Source organism: Pongo abelii, chromosome 18 (assembly GCF_028885655.2).
Source record: "Pongo abelii isolate AG06213 chromosome 18, NHGRI_mPonAbe1-v2.0_pri, whole genome shotgun sequence".
Lineage (NCBI taxonomy): Eukaryota > Metazoa > Chordata > Mammalia > Primates > Hominidae > Pongo > Pongo abelii.
The window spans coordinates 35231986-35246401 of NC_072003.2; the positions used below are offsets into that span (position 1 = coordinate 35231986).

The 14416-nt window shown below is 35.1% G+C and overlaps 1 non-coding gene across 1 annotated transcript in view; it reads right to left on the bottom strand.

Moving 5' to 3' along the window:
- Window positions 1–3190: 3190 nt before the first annotated feature.
- The window catches only part of LOC100446280 (uncharacterized), a 37082-nt gene continuing 25856 nt past the window's right edge, over window positions 3191–14416 (bottom strand). Inside the window, exon 4 of the transcript XR_010137750.1 lies at window positions 3191–8261. This is a non-coding gene — a transcript (uncharacterized LOC100446280). The remainder of the gene's footprint in view (window positions 8262–14416) is intronic.

The following is a 14416-nucleotide window of genomic DNA, read 5'->3' on the forward strand; positions in this document are numbered from 1 at the left end:
ACATGTGTTCCACATTGCTGTTGAAATGCATCCTCTTTCATCAGAAGATTACCTGTGTGAATTTGAATAGATGGACACTAGAGAAGACCAGCTCAGCACATTCACTTAACTGTCCCTTTGCTTTTCAGCCAATTAAAATGCGTTTGAAGAGTGAAAATAAAGTGCTAATTAAGCAGATAGTTTTACATGGAAAAAAGTTTGTCAATTGTTTGAAAATTACATTCCATGGACTATAACTTTTAAAATGTAAAATGCATAACATAAATACTGTACAACAAAATGGAATGGAAATGATGGAGTTGGCCACAAAAAACAACCAAAGCTGTTTCACAGTAATATAGAAAAATATATACGTACTGTCAGAGGAAGGCAACTTGAAGTATTTGAGAGATGTTTTCTAAGAATCTAAAATTATTTTTAGTTTTAGTTTCTATAAAAAATGTTTTAAAGTAATTTTAATTTCCAAAAAATTTAAATGCATGCTTTGTAAGCTTAGTTTTTCTTAAGAATTTAAACAGAATAGAGTAAAACAATACATATTAAAATATCGGCCAGGCGTGGTGGCTCACACCTGTAATCCCAGCACTTTGGGAGGCCGAGGTGGGTGGATCACCTGAGGTCAGGAGTTCGAGACCACCCTGGCTAACATGGTAAAACCCTGTCTCTACTAAAAATACAAAAAAAATTTAGCTGGGTGTGGTGGCTCACACCTGTAATCACAGCTACCAGGGAGGCTGATGCAGGAGAATCGCTTGAACCCAGGAGGCGGAGGTTGCAGTGAGCCAAGATTGTGCCATTGCACTCCAGCCTAGGTGACAGAGCGAGACTCTATCTCAAATTAAAGGAAAAAAAAGGAAATTTACTGGTAATAGATTAGTTTAATTTTCAGATCAAAAGAGTAAATTTCACAAAATTCTATTCTGACCACTTTGATCAGAAGTCTCTTTCTCACCACTGGGAGAAATGACACAAAGGGTTGCCTGTTCACTCTGATGGTAGTTTCTTTTGCTGTGCAGAAGCTCTTTAGTTTAATTAGATCCCATTTGTCAATTTTGGCTTTTGTTGCCATTGCTTTTGGTGTTTTAGACATGAAGTCCTTGCCCATGCCTATGTCCTGAATGGTAATGCCTAGGTTTTCTTCTAGGGTTTTTATGGTTTTAGGTCTAACATTTAAGTCTTTAATCCATCTTGAATTGATTTTTGTATAAGGTGTAAGGAAGGGATCCAGTTTCAGCTTTCTACATATGGCTAGCCAGTTTTCCCAGCACCATTTATTAAATAGGGAATCCTTTCCCCATTTCTTGTTTTTGTCAGGTTTGTCAAAGATCAAATACTTGTAGATATGTGGCATTATTTCTGACGGCTCTGTTCTGTTCCATTGATCTATATCTCTGTTTTGGTACCAGTACCATGCTGTTTTGGTTACTGTAGCCTTGTAGTATAGTTTGAAGTCAGGTAGTGTGATGCCTCCAGCTTTGTTCTTTTGGCTTAGGATTGACTTGGTGATGCGGGCTCTTTTTTGGTTCCATATGAACTTTAAAGTAGTTTTTTCCAATTCTGTGAAGAAAGTCATTGGTAGCTTGATGGGGATGGCATTGAATCTGTAAATTACCTTGGGAAGGATGGCCATTTTCATGATATTGATTCTTCCTACCCATGAGCATGGAATGTTCTTCCATTTGTTTGTATCCTCTTTTATTTCCTTGAGCAGTGGTTTGTAGTTCTCCTTGAAGAGGTCTTTCACATCCCTTGTAAGTTGGATTCCTAGGTATTTTATTCTCTTTGAAGCAATTGTGAATGGGAGTTCACTGATGATTTGGCTCTCTGTTTGTCTGTTATTGGTGTATAAGAATGCTTGTGATTTTTGCACATTGATTTTGTATCCTGAGACTTTGCTGAAGTTGCTTATCAGCTTAAGGAGATTTTGGGCGGAGACAATGGGGTTTTCTAGATATACTATCATGTCATCTGCAAACAGGGACAATTTGACTTCCTCTTTTCCTAATTGAATACCCTTGATTTCCTTCTCCTGCCTAATTGCCCTGGCCAGAACTTCCAACACTATGTTGAATAGAAGTGGTGAGAGAGGGCATCCCTGTCTTGTGCCAGTTTTCAAAGGGAATGCTTCCAGTTTTTGCCCATTCAGTAAATGGGATCTAATTAAACTAAAGAGCTTCTGCACAGCAAAGGAAACTACCATCAGAGTGAACAGGCAACCTACAAAATGGGAGAAAATTTTCGCAACCTACTCATCTGACAAAGGGCTAATATCCAGAATCTACAATGAACTCCAACAAATTTACAAGAAAAAAACAAACAACCCCATCAAAAAGTGGGCAAAGGACATGAACAGATACTTCTCAAAAGAAGACATTTATGCAGCCAAAAAACACATGAAAAAATGCTCACCATCACTGGCCATCAGAGAAATGCAAATCAAAACCACAATGAGATACCATCTCACACCAGTTAGAATGGCAATCATTAAAAAGTCAGGAAACAACAGGTGCTGGAGAGGATGTGGAGAAATAGGAACACTTTTACACTGTTGGTGGAACTGTAAACTAATTCAACCCTTGTGGAAGTCAGTGTGGCGATTCCTCAGGGATCTAGAACTAGAAATTCCATTCGACCCAGCCATCCCATTACTGGGTATATACCCAAAGGACTATGAATCATGCTGCTATAAAGACACATGCACACGTATGTTTATTGCGGCATTATTCACAATAGCAAAGACTTGGAACCAACCCAAATGTCCAACAATGATAGACTGGATTAAGAAAATGTGGCACATATACACCATGGAATACTATGCAGCCATAAAAAATGATGAGTTCACGTCCTTTGTAGGGACATGGATGAAATTGGAAATCATCATTCTCAGTAAACTATCGCAAGAACAAAAAACCAAACACCGCATATTCTCACTCATAGGTGGGAATTGAACAATGAGAACACATGGACACAGGAAGGGGAACATCACGCTCTGGGGACTGTTGTGGGGTGGGGGGAGGGGGGAGGGATAGCACTGGGAGATATACCTAATGCTAGATGACGAGTTGGTGGGTGCAGCGCACCAGCATGGCACATGTATACATATGTAACTTACCTGCACATTGCGCACATGTACCATAAAACCTAAAGTTTAATAATAATAAATAATAATAAAAGAAAAAAAAAAAAAGTAAAAAAAAAAAATAAAAAAAAAAAAAAAAAAAAAAAAAAAAAAAAAAAAAAAAAAAAAAAAAAAGAAATGACACAAAGGGGCAGCTTTCATGTTAGGTAGAAGAGAAAATAACTACCGGGGCTAATTATTATTTCACTAATCAATGTTGATTTTCATTACCGTTTTGTCTCAAATTATGTTACTAATGAACTAATGGCCTTAATCCAAGTATTTTTTTAAACTTATTTTTCAATCAGTCATATTATTAACCAAAAAGAAGGCATAGAAATGAAGTTATTTAACAATTATAATTTATATTTTAAAATTAAACTATTCTTGGAAATAAAAAAGGGTAGGAAAAAAGTTAAACACAAATGAAAGAGAAGGAAGTGGATTATTCACAATAGCTAAGATATAAAATCAAGTTAAGTATCCATCAACAGGTGAATGGATAAAGAAAATGTGATATATTTACACAATGGACTGCTAGGAAGTCTTGTTATTTGCAACAGCGCTGATGAACCTGGGAAACATTATGCTACATTAAATGAGCCAGCACAGAAAAAAAATACCATATGATCTCATTTCTATGTAGAGTGTAAAAAAATTCAAATTGATAAAGGCAGAAGGTAGAATGATGACTGGGGTTGGGGGTGGAGGAGATATTGGTCAAAAGTAACGGATCCTCTCTACAACTCTTACTTTAACAAATAAGTTATTCTCCTCTCAGTTTTGATTCACCAGGGAATTAAATCATATCCTGAAGAATAAAAACTGAAGAAAAAATATATTTGTTAAAGCAATGCAGGTTGTATACTAATATTTCAGAGGCTTAGCAAAATAATATTTTTTTCTGCTGACATAACCATACCCTGCTTTTTTTTTTTCTGGTTAAGATGACTTCTTCATGATATTTTTGGGATATCTTCTTTCATTTTATATCTGCATCCTCCTCTTTCTTCAGCCAATAAATAAAAGAGATATAGAAAAGACTCATTTGCTTCTTATCCACACAATCACTTTCATTCACTATTAGTCAATGTGGGTAGAGCTGATAATAGCAGCTTCTTGGCAGAATGGACACTTCTCAGCAATAAACAACACACTGAAAACAAAATTTCACCAAAAGCTAATGTTTGTTAAGCAAAATATTAATATTCATCAGTAATAAAATGCTTATGGTGAAATAAATATTCATTATTGAGCTCAGGTAATATTTGACCCAAAGCTAGCAAATATACAGGAGAAAAAGGAATAGTATCTGAAATAAGAATATTGTGAATGAAGTTATTCTGTTAGTAAAAATATAACTTCATACAAATAGTCTCATCTATAGTTCTACAACAAATGCTTCTTATTAAAAATTGTATTTTGTAGAAGCATTCAATTTATATTACCCTCCTTCACTATTTCAATGCACTCACCACTTTACATAAGTGAAAAACAGGCCAGCTGGTTCCAAGAAAGCACGCGTTGCTATTGCTACTTTAACGATGATGATGACGAAGAGCATTTGTTTGGGGGGTACTGCTATGCCAAACACTGTTACTTGGCCCAAAGTATTGGTTTTTAATTTTTCTCTAAATTTAGTAATAAAATTCTCACCTAAGACTTGATCTCATTCAAACATATGTTTTATAAAATTTGGTTGACATTTTAGTGTCTCTGACTTACCTGGAATAAATCTTCCATGAATCCAAATTGAGCAATAAAAATAAACGATCTTTTACTAAAAGCCTTTTTGAGGAGTCATGAATTTTTTTTTAATATGGAAGAAATGCATTAATCATATTCCTAGCAATCACTCTGCACACAGCATTCTCAGTTCCCAGTATTTACCCTGAGTTACTCAGGGATAACTGGTATCTCTGTAAACAAGCAGAAGAAGGTGCTAACTGGAGATGCAGCACATTGCACATAAATGCTTTTCACCTGCACATGTTGGGGATTTAATTTAATTGGGCTGTCAATTGCAAGGCTAGATACTTACTGAATATAGTCGTACTATTTTTTTTTGGCAGCTAATGGCATCTGTTACCCATTAGTTTTATAGAATTATTTGCTTGACTGAAAAATAAATATTTTTACTGCATGTTGAGATACTAAATTTTCAATCTTCAATTTTAAATGTTAAAGCAAATCAGAGAAGAGAAATTTGTGTACATAGAATGCATTTTTTTGGCCTATCAAAATTCTTGTATTGCATTGGAAACCCTAAGAAGCCACCTAAAAAATATTCCCTTCAAACCCTTTTGGCAGTATTTTAGATTTAGAAGGTCAAAAACTTAATGACTGAGCAAAACCAAAATCTTTTCTTTGCTTTTTATTAGTAATCTAGCCATTTTAAAAAACATGGCAATTATGCCAAGCCATTCAAACATGTGAATTCGATTAATTTTTTAAAACATTTTTTATTTGTATACAATTATAAATTACAAACATGTTTTATGGTTTTTCTTATTTTTTTAAAAAATTTACTTTTAATCAACTTACTCCCTTTTATTTATTTACCATCAGTTTGCTCTGACAGAATAAATTACAAAATATTGTTTTGCTTAATCCTTTTAACCACCATGTCAGGCAAACAGGTTGGAGGATATTAGCTCCCATTTTATAGACAAGAGTGGAAACAGAGTACCCATATTTAGTGTAAGACAGAGCTGGGATATAAGCCTTGGGTTTCCATAGTCACAACTGCTTCTTCCATAAGTTTGTAATACATCATTTTAAAGTAATCTGATTTCACAATGTTTTACAGTATTAGAGTAACATCTATAGCATCTCTTCTTGGCAGGTTACCTCGGAAAGAACCAATCTAATTACCTCATAAGTGGGCATATTTTAAGGCAGTTACGCCTCTAACTTGATTTCCCAGCTGTGCTTGAGGGTCTCAGGAGCCAAAATTGCAGCCAAACTGATCTGAAAGGAGCAGGGAATAGAATGGTCAAGCATGTTTCCAAGTTTAACCTAGGCCTGGCACATCCTCACCAACTGCTCAGATGGCAAGTGGGGGGTAACTAAGTGAAGATAGTAGCAGGAAGACCCACTTGGGGTGGACACTGATAAAAAACACAAGCAGTATCAGACCCACTGTTTTCAGGATGAAAATCCCCAGATGCCCAGTTGCTGGTCTACTAGCTACTATGTCATTATTAGCAGGATAAGGGGCAATACTTCTGGAGGCTAGAATATGCAAGGAAATAATTAAGCTGCCTGCCTGTCTGGGGCCTACAAAGCCAAACAGTACTAATTTCATTCATGCCAAATGAAGAAAATAGTTAATTCCTTCCTGATTTGTGTTTTAAGGGAGAGTGCTGATCATCAGAAAAAACAAGTAATTCTATCCTGAAACCCAGGGGGAGAAATGGTGGGTATAGACGGTGCAGGGGGCAACACTATCTGCCACCATGAAGGGAAAAGGCTATCTTGGTGAGCTTTGGTCTTCCATAGGACATGGAACCAGAGAAGCAAGATCAGGGTCTGCGTGACAGATCCTGATTAAGAGCAGGACTTCCTCACATAAGGTACACAAGGGCCGGGTGCGGTTGCTCACGCCTGTAATCCCAGCACTTTGGGAGGCAGAGGCGGATGGATCAGTGGGGGTCAGGAGTTCGAGACTAGCCTGGCCAACATGTTGAAAACCCTGTCTCCGTCTCTACTAAAAATACAAATATTAGCCAGTCATGATGGCACACGCCTGTAATCCCAGCTACTTGGGAAGCTGAGGCAGGAGAATCACTTGAACCCAGAAGGTGGAGGCTGCAGTGAGCTGAGATCACACCACTGCACTCCAGCCTGTGCAACAGTGTCTCAAAACACAGACAAAAACAAAAAACAAAACCCGTAAGGTGAGAAGGGTCTAAACACCATAGAACTGCAAGCAACATTTTCAGTTTATACATGTTTTTCTGGTGAAGGGGTCCACATTCTCAAATCTTGAGCTTTTAGGAAAAAGTACTAAGCCAGTTTCAGGTTAGAATACAAAAGCCACCAGATACACTTAGAGCCAGTCAAGTCTGAGAGCTCTCAAAGCCATCACTGAAAAGTTGGAGCATAGTCTCACAGCAGAGACAAGCGAATATTTATTTTTGTGCCTTTCTTCCTATGTGTATTTCATGTCTTTTTCAAAACAAGTCCCCAGGAATCTCCAGATTCAATTACGTCCCTGTGCTTGGTTGCCTGCTGCAGGAGTCTTAGGGAGCCCTGTACAAATGCTAGAGTTACTCGTTTACCAACATTAAACCCTAGAATAGAAGATGGAACAAAGTAGGATTCCTTCCTCCATAGAATGTGCTGCTTTCAGACAAGGTGGCAGCCAATGTAGAAAACTCTGGAAATTTTCCTTGGAACTGGACTGTGATGAGAGTTACTTGCCATGAACATAAGCTACTGTCTTTTCTTTGACACCTCCTTTCCAGTTTTTGAAGATAAACCAGGAAATAATCTTCTCTGAAGATACTTGATAAAAATTCTCCAAAAAACCAAAAACACGTTGCCACTTCATTGATAAAAATTGACTGCAGTTTTGGCACTGGGTCTAGTTCAGCTGGCGGGTATGCTGCTTGATGCGTTCATCTTGATAGCCAGGTGTGCCGATCTCCTTGAGGAAGCCTATTCTATTTTTGGTAGCATGACAGCCTACTGAGAGGAGGAAAAGGCACAAGAACCATGAGATCTCCTGGAAATGCTTCTCTGGAAAGGCAATTTCATGAATAGTCTTCCAAGCAAATGACACCAAACTTCCCAAGATGCTCCTCAATCACTGTGTTGTCTGTCAGAGGGATGGTCTTATTCTTGACCTTGGCTTGTCCACATTTCAAAATGAGTTCCCAGACAGACTTCAGATTTGGAAATACCCAGGTCCCATAAGGTTCCACTATATAAGCTTCCACTATAAGCAGATTTTTAGGTTCTAGGGGGTGACTTTTACAAACACACCTCTAAAAATTTTCTTTAGGCGAAGGCTTGCAATGGTTCTCTGCACCAGTAAACTCATGCCATCAATCCTTTCAACGAATACAACAAAGGCCAAGGAATGTTTATCTGGCAATTCCAATGCATAAGGTTTCACTTCCAGTCATCTGAGACACACCTGCATTGACACGAAATATCCTTAAATAACACACGATTTTTTTAAACCAATAGATGAATATATTAACATATATAAATTAGTTTTCTTAAATGTGGTATAGATACACAATGGAATACTATTTAGTCTTAAAAGGGGTAAATCCTATTATTTAAAACAATATAGATAAATTTGGAGGACATTACGCTACATGGAATAAACCTGACAAAGAAAGACAAATACTGCATGATCTCATTTATATGTAGAATCTAGCAAAGTTTAACTAAAAAAAGTAGAAAGTGGAATAATGGTTATTAGAGGCTGGGAGTGGTGGGAAAAAAATAAGAAGTTGTTGGTCAAAGGGTACAAGTTTTCAAATAGACAGGGAAAATAGGTTTTGAGATCTATTACACAGCAGCAAGACTATAGTAAACTGTAATGTATTATATATGTCAAAATAACCAAGAGTAAATTTCAAATGTCTCACCACAAAAAATGATTGCTAAGTGAGCTGATAAATATGTTATTTAACATGGCTTATTTCATATTATATACCTATATTAAAACATCCCATTGAATCCCATAAATGTATTCATCTTTAATTCGTCAATCTAAAATACTAGTAATTAAAAAAAAGAGAAAACTTTAAGAAATTAGGCTAGAGAAAAAATGTTTTTTCATCTTAAAATTCCAGGAAATGTACACATATATATTTTTATTTCAACTGGCTTGCTCATTTCATGATGTAGGTAAGTAAGCTTCTAATATCATGAATAGTCTGAACCCAACACTCAGGAATAAAATATTGGTTTTTAATATTCAAAACAATATAATACTTTAAAAGACTCTAAAGCAACTGTTTAAAATTCTCTAAATGTCTAAATAAATAATTTCCTTCACTTTTTAGAGAAGAAAAGTTATTTGAATTTATATTTTTAAACTACATTTAAATTTAACAAATGAACATAAGAAATTTATTAAATAGATGAAAAAACAATTTGCCTCCTCTAATTTTAAAATTGACAAACACCCAGCATTTAAATGCTTATTTATCTAGTGTTACTGGAGTGTGAATAGTACTCAATAAGAAATCTTTTCATATTTATATCCATGCTGTATATGAATATATGGGAATTTGCCAAACTCTATTTTACCACAGACTGAATGATAAGAATGAAAATGAGTTAGAAATTACTAATGTGGCCACCTTGTTTTCAGGACTAGTATTTATCATGATCTAACAGAATCAACAAATAAGAGCTTATAAATTGTCCATACACTTGTTATGTGCTGAGTGGTCTTCTGGCACCTTTATTTGCATTAATTGCTTCAATTTTACCAAAACCCTAGCATTTTGGCAGTATTATCCTCAGTGTACAGCTGAGGATTCAAGCACAGAGAGGACATAAAACTATTCAGGTCGTTCAGCCCATAAGTGGCTGACCTGGGACGCAATCAGGGCCCACCTGATACTTAGTTTCAATCCTAACCATTATGCCAAACACACTCTAATCCAATGCTTGTTTCCATTCCTGACCTCGCATTTTGGCTTTAAGTTTTCTAATTTAGTAGAAATAAAGAGAAATTTAAATACTTTTTTTTTTTTAACCCTTAGCTAGTATGTAGAACTTGATTTTCAGTTTACTTATTATTAAGTCTAAAGCAAATAATTTGGTAGATGAATTCTAACAATGATATCCCTCTTCTGACTTAAAAAGGCAATAATTTTACTTTTAAAATATATTGAATTTTTATATTAAAAGCTAAAATGAGCCTATTATTATATAGAATATTTGTGGTCTGCATGCACATCATCATCCATTGAGTTTCTGAAAGTTTCAAAAACAGTAATATAAAAATACTTTTGTTGAATAATTAAATAATATTAAGTTTTCTCAGTGACTAAAATAAAACAGATTGAAATGACTGGTCAGTCACTTACAACGTGGTTTTAAATGTTATTTACTGAACACACGTGAAGTTTTTTAAAAAACTCATTTTAACAACTTATTTTCATTGCTTTTTCACATTATTAAAAACTCAAAATTTCTGTTACTTGAAATCTATAAATTTTATTCAGATATAATCGTAGTGTTAATCTTAAAAGAGCTGTTTACTTAGGATTATGGAAAACCTGCTCTCTATTTATACTTAGAAAATAAACTACTGCTTTCAGGTAAACCCAGTGAGGCAACTGTGACTCAAAATCACATGCTATTAAAATATCAATAATATCATGCAGATGAAATTTTATGTATCTGCATGTTCAAGTTGTTTAATAACTCAGAAACTAAATTTTTATAAAGTATAAAATATAAACTAAAAATATAAAGAATTGTTTTTTCTCAGTTTTTAAATACTATCATTATTTCTAGTTGACAACACTAGATTTTAGATGCTGTCACTGTAGAAACTAGAAATGTCATGATTGACTCTGCTTTACTTTCTGCCTTCCTATTTCACACAAACAGCAGCACAAGAAAGGCCAGGAGTGCTACATTTTTGTTGTTGTTGTTGAGATGCAGTCACTCTTGTCACCCAAGCTGGAGTGCAATAATGCAATCTTGGCTCACTGCAACCTCTGCCTCCTGGGCTCAAGCTATTCTCCTGCCTCAGACTCTCGAGGAGATGGGGTTACAGGTGTGCATAACCATGCCAAGCTAATTTTGTATGTTTAGTAGAGATGGGGTTTCACCATGTTGGCCAGCCTGATCTCATTGACCTCAGCTGATTCGCCCACCTCGGCCTCCCAAAGTGCTGGGATTACCTGCATGAGCCATTGCGCCTGGCCAGAAATGCTACATTTCGATTCAAACACATTAGTACCCTTCTAGGGAGAATATATGTGTGAGCATATTAATTCATGACATTCATGAATTCTGAATTCATGGCATCTTTTGTTTAAGTACCGACTTCTCTATAGCAAATAATAAAAACAGAAATCTAATACTGCAATTGAATCAGAAAAGTATTCTAAACCTTCTTAACCCATTGTTCCTTTTTTTACCAGAATGATTGTGATGGAGTGAGAATTTGCAGCAACGTAGGTCTTGAAAAAGATGAAATGATGTCCATTTCATCATTTTTGAGCTACGGCAGTAAGACTTTTATGCGTTTTTTAAAAATGTTTCATTTTCCTAATTCAGCAACTGAGCATGATTTTCACAGCCTCACATTTTCAAAAATGGTTCATTGTGAAAAAAAATGGGATTAAACATACAATTTTTCCCTAAAAAGAGTAGAGTTACAAATTAACTCTATAGTCTACAGTACAGAGAATAAATGATAAAGATGTAGTCATTTATTTTAGCTTCATACTTAGGAATAAAACACTTCTCAGGCTATAGGCCAAGAGCTTTCAGATATAGTAGCTTATAGAATAAAGAGACCTGATAAACAAACATTCATTCCTATGCCTTAAGGAGTAAATAATTCTTTCACCACTAATTACAACTATTAAACCAGAACTAGAGAAATCTAACATGTCATTATACCACAAAGCATTTTATTATTTTTATTTTAAATTCAGAAGGTACATATGCAGACTTGTAACATTGGTATATTGCATGATGTTGAGGTTTGGGCACTTAATAATCCCATTTCCCAAGCAGTATATATCATATCTGATAGTTTCTCAATACTTGTCTCCCTTCTTTTTTTCTTTTTAAAATTCCCAGTGTTTCCATCTTTGTTTCCATGTGCATCCAATGTTTAGCTCCCACATATAAGTGAGAACATGTGTATTTGTTTTTCTGATTTGTGTTAATTTGCTTAGAATATAGCCTTCTGCTGTACACGTGTTGCTACACAAAAAATTACTTTATTATTTTCTGTGGCTGCATAGTATTGCATGGTGTATAAGTACCTCATTATTCTTATCCAATCTAAGATTTCTAAGTACCTAGTTTAATTATATGTCTTTGCTTTTGTAAATAGTGCTGCAATAAACATGTGATTGTTTAGTGTCTTCTTGGCGAACTACTTCATTCTCCTTTGGCTATATACCCACTGATGAGGTTGATGGGCAAATGGCAATTTTATTTTTAGTTCTTTGAGAAATCTCCAAACTGCTTTCCACAGGAGCTGAATTAATTTGCATTCTCACCAAGTGTATAAAAATTTCCTTTTCTTCAAAACTACAACATCTGTTTTTTCTCTTTTTAATAACAGCAATTCTAACTGGTGTAAAATGGTACCACACTGTCATTTTGATGTACATCACTCTGATGATTATGAATATTGAGCAATTTTTTGCATGTTTATTGCCAGCTCTTAGGTCTTCCTTTGAGAAGTGTCTATTTCATTTGTCTTTTTTCTTATTAAATTTCTCATAAATTCTGTATGTTAATCCTTTTTATATGCAGTTTACAAATATTTAACTCCATAATGCAGATTGTCTGTTTACTTGGCTAATAGTTTCTTTTGCTGTGTAGAAGCTCTTTAATTAGATGGAATTTTTTTGTGTGTTGCACTCGCTTTTAAAATGTTAGTCATAAATTTTCTTCAGGGGCCAGTATCTAGAATAATTTCTAGGTGTTCATCTAGGATTTCTATAGCTTGAAGTCTCACAGTTATTAATCTATCTTTAGTCATGGTTTTTATATGGTAAGAGGTAGGGGTCCGGTTTTCTTCCACACATGACTAACCGGTTTTCTCAGTACCATTTATTGAACAGGGAGTTAATTCCCATTCATCTATTTCTGTTGACTTTGTCAAAAATAAGTTGGTTGTAGAAGTGTACCTTTATTTCAGGGCTCTCTCATCTGTTGCAGGGGTCTACATGTATATTACTGTAACAGAACCATGTTATACTGGTAAATGTAGCTTATAGTACAGTTTGAATTCAGGTAATGCGAGGCCTCCAGGTTCTTACTTTTTGCGTAAAGTTGCCTTGGCTATTTCCATATAAATTTTAGAATAGTATTTTTTCCTATAAAAAATGGCATTGATAGCGTGATAGAAATAACACTTAATCTGTAGGTTGCTTTAGTCAGCTTAGACATTTGAATTATATTGATTATTCAATTCAATGAGCATGGAATACTTTTCCATTAATATTTATGTTGTCTCTAATTTCTTTCAGCAGTATTCTGTGGTTCTCCTTGTAGAGATATTTTACTTCCTTGATTTAACGTTATTTCTAGGTATTATTTTTTGTTAGTGTCTATCGTAAATAGAACCATGTTCTTAATCTTGTTCTCAGCTTCAATGGTATTGGTGTGCAGAAATGCTACTCATTTGTCTATATTGATTTTATATTCTGAGACTTTGCTGAAGTCATTTTTAGGCTTAGGAGTCTTCTGGTGAAATCTAGGTAGAAAATTATGTCATCAGTGAAGATAATTTGACTTTCTTTATTGTTATATAAATGCCTTTTATTTTGTTAGATTGCTCTGGCTAGGACTTCCAGAACTATGTTGATAGGAGTGTTTACAGTAGATATTCTGGTCTTCTTTCTATTCATATGAAGAATGCATCCACACTGACTTGTTCAGTATGATGCTGGCTGAGAATCTGTAATAGATGGCTCTTACTGTTTTGAGGTATGTTTTGTCATTGCCTAGTTTGTTGAGAATATTTTCATAAATATTTGATTTTCTTGAGTGCTTTTTCTGCATCTATTTTGTTAATCATATAACTTCTTGCTATTATTTTTACAAGGTAAATTGCACTTATTGACTTGCATATAATGAAACATTCTTGAATACACAGAATAAAACTCATGATTGTGGTAAAATACTTTTTTATTTGCTCATGAACTCAGCTTGCTGGTATTTCATGGAGAATTTGTTTTAATGTTCACAGGAATATTGTCCTGTGTTTTTCTTTTGTTATTGTTGTGTCTTCACTAGATTCTAGTATCAAGATAATACTGATTTCATATAATGAGTTAGGGTGGAATCTCACCTTGATTTTCTTGGAATACATTTAGCAGAGTTAGTACCAGCTCATCTTTGTATATGTGGTAGAATTTGGCTGTGAATTCATCTGATCCAGGGCTTTTTATTATTATTATTATTCTGAGACAGAGTTTCACTCTTGTTGCCCAGGCTGGAGTGCAATGGCGCGATCTCAGCTTACCACAACCTCCACCATGCGGGGTTGAGGCAATTCTCCTGCCTCAGCCTCCCAAGTAGTTGGGATTACAGGCATGTGCCACCACGCCTGGCTAATTTTTG